Source organism: Halyomorpha halys, unplaced genomic scaffold (assembly GCF_000696795.3).
Source record: "Halyomorpha halys isolate HHAL.00 unplaced genomic scaffold, Hhal_1.1 Scaffold149.1, whole genome shotgun sequence".
NCBI classification, from domain to species: Eukaryota; Metazoa; Arthropoda; class Insecta; order Hemiptera; family Pentatomidae; genus Halyomorpha; species Halyomorpha halys.
The window spans coordinates 1,068,172-1,071,514 of NW_027108625.1; the positions used below are offsets into that span (position 1 = coordinate 1,068,172).

At 29.3% G+C, this 3,343-nt stretch overlaps 1 non-coding gene across 1 annotated transcript; it reads right to left on the bottom strand.

Annotated features, from left to right (window-relative positions):
- Positions 1 to 47: 47 nt before the first annotated feature.
- TRNAK-CUU (transfer RNA lysine (anticodon CUU)) lies at positions 48 to 120 on the bottom strand. Its single transcript has one exon. It is a non-coding gene; the product is annotated as a tRNA-Lys (tRNA).
- Between the last annotated feature and the right edge of the window lie 3,223 nt (positions 121 to 3,343).

Consider the following 3,343-nt stretch of genomic DNA (forward strand, 5'->3'; position numbering starts at 1 on the left):
AGAGAATAATATGTATAAATATATATACATGTCACAAAAAGTAACTGCGCCCAACGTGGGGCTCGAACCCACGACCCTGAGATTAAGAGTCTCATGCTCTACCGACTGAGCTAGCCGGGCTATGCCTCAAATTCTTTTAACAAACCTCAAAAAATTAATAGATATTAAGAACAAATATTATTATTCATAATAATAATATTATAATACTAATAAAGGGAAAATTATTAATAAATTATAATTGATTAAAAAAAATTCTTAATGTAAAAGAGTTTTAAACTTAATTTTTTTATAATGTCATGAGTAGGACTGATTTAATAAAAATTTCAGCGTTTTTATTAAATAAATAAACAGTTTTTTTCATCTTCCCTTAAAATCAAGAATTAAAACAGGTTAGTACTTAATTTATTTATTTGCCTTAGATATTTCCGAGTACTCTGGGAAGAAGAGGATGCAGAATCCTTGATAATTTTGAGGCAAAAATAAATAAATCTCATTGGCCATAAATGAATCGCTGTACTGTCGTGATATAATTTTAAAGATAAAAGGTAAGATAAAAAAAATTAATATAGATGCAAAAGAAGAATTTTGAAAAAATTAACAAAATTTTGATAGTGTAATGAAACTTATATATTATTATTATATGAAACTTACATTAAAAAAAAAAGACATGACAAGTACTAAACTAAAAACTACTGAGAATAAAAAACACGTTACCAGCCTCACAGGAAATTCGAAGCTGATTCCAGCATTTCACTTGGAGCTAAAATTGTGTACCCATAAAACTGAAGAAGAAATTAAACGATAACCCAAGATAATAAATCAATATCCAAACTAATTAAAAATTAATACGAATCAAAAATAAATCTTTTTGAAACCCTTAGTGAAAAAAGTTAAAAGAAAATTTTGAAATATTAAACGGTTAAGCACTTCGGAAATTTCAATGTTAAATATGCTATAACTTCAAGCTATGTAGGCAGAAATATTTCGCAATATGAAAATTTGTTGCAACATAATTGAATTTTTTTTTCGTTCAATCATTTAAAAATCAATCATTTGTATTGAGAACAAATGGTGTTTAATATAAATTGTAATTTGTACTCTTGTTGTAAGTTTTCTTGTTATAAACTATATTTATCAGTTCTGTTATTGCCACTCTAAAATTTTAATTTATCTCTATATTTTTATTAAATTCACTTTTTTTTTTTCATTACAAGTCAATTATGTATTTTGTTAAATCTATAAATGTCATTGTTTTTGTTATTAACTTTACTGTTATCTTTTATTAAGAATTATTACTTTAGTCAATTTATTTTATCGTAATTTTTAATAACATTTTATATAATTAGGGATGTCTTTTGTATGAGACTATACCCCACCGCAATCAATTGTACAATTGACATAACATTGTAGACATACATCGCCTTACATTAACCACGCCTACAAACCGATCTAGTATTAAATAAATAAATAAATTTTTAAGTTTGATAAATTGTACTATTTATGATATTTTGAGTTTAAAAAAAAAAAATAAAATTTGTACCACCACAACCCATAAAGGGTCAGGGGTAGTGCAAGGAGGTGATTTGGTCAGAATCAAGCTTGAGCTTGCTCCATCAGAGCGTCTTGAGGCATTCCAATTGTAGCTTAAATTAGGTCCCCGTAAAACAGGAGAAGATAATAATAATATAAGATAATTTGAATAGTATAATTTTGTACTATTTTTATTTGAGCCAACGTTTTAACATTTCTCATCCCATACTTAATTTAATTATGTTTTATATTTACTATACTTCCTTTTCTTTTATGTATCTTATTTTTTAATTTATTTTTATGTGTCACCATATGTATGCTTACATTAATTACTTTATCATTATGAGGTGTAGATAGTTGACCGTAGATTAATGATTGGAGAAGTTTGTCGGGGGGTGCGGTCAGCAAAGAGCAACATAAATAAACAAAACCATATTTATTTATTTTATGCCGACGTTTCGACCTGAGTTTCAGGTCTCCATCAGGGCTATAGAACAAAAGAGATAACAACAACATTTAGAGTAACATACAATTGAAAAGGAATAGTATACAAACAAATTTAGAATTTGTAGTTTTCAAATCAATAGATCTGGTCAGAATCAAGCTTGACCGCTAGATTTTTACGCAATTAAGAGTACCAAATTTAAGAGGCTGGGTAGACCGCAGGAGTTTAAAAAAAATTTGTTATTACATTCCAATAAACAACAAATCATATATTTATATAATTCCAATTTAAAAAAAAAATGAATTGACTCTGGTTATGTCTAACCGTGTAATAATGAATATTTGGTTTATCAAAATTACTACCAAAATTTAATATGTCATAGTCTGAAATTTAATAAAAACTTGGCAGGTCTCATTAATTTTTAATTCGCGAGGTTTTTTTTATTTTCAAACTACCAAGAATAATACAGCTCATAACTTACACTATGAAGCATCCGTTAAAAAACTCTATTTGAAAGGCTAAGACAATACTGAAAGGGGTTGGGAGGGAACAGATCAAACAATAGACCAAACAAGGCGCGAGATTTCACACCTACCGCTCAGCGAAAAAAAAATCTCCCAGGGCATGTCTACTTCCACTCAACATGGCCGTTGTGACAGAACACCCTCGTTGAGATCCGAAATAAAAAATGTCCATCAATATAAAAATTTTCGGTTTGTTTTAGTAAAGTTTCATATATCTATAATAAGAGTTCCTTAAATTGAACTATACAATTTACAAGAAAAATATACTTCAATATGGCTTTGGTTCCGTAGTAGAGGGTCCCTCTTGCAACAGGTAATTTTTTGGAGGGGTTGGGTGTCGAAAAGAACCAGTTTCCAAGCAAGGTGGAAATTATTATTCTAGACCCACTATGAATCCTGTACCATCATTTATAATAAACCATATCTGCGTATTTTCAACTCTATGAATAGAATTATTGTAAATGTATACTCATCACAAATAATGCACTCTCGTCCCTTTTAATATTGCCGATTGTCTGACTGATCAGTATACTGTGTGCCAGCAACTCGCAGTGGAGCCGTTGCTCGTAATCTGTTTTTCGAGTACTTCCTTGCTGAATAACTCAACTAAGTCAGAACCACTTATATTACAAAAATGCAGTTATTTGTATTCTGATCTTTATAGTGACTATAGCTTATGAACAAAATACCAGTGAAGAACACAACTTAGTAAAAACTTATGTATCAATGCCAACGTTTCAGCAAAAATTTGAAGCCTCCATCAGAGCGTCTTGAGGCATTCCAATTGTAGCTTAAATTAGGTCCCCGTAAAACAGGAGAAGATAATAATAATATAAGATAATTT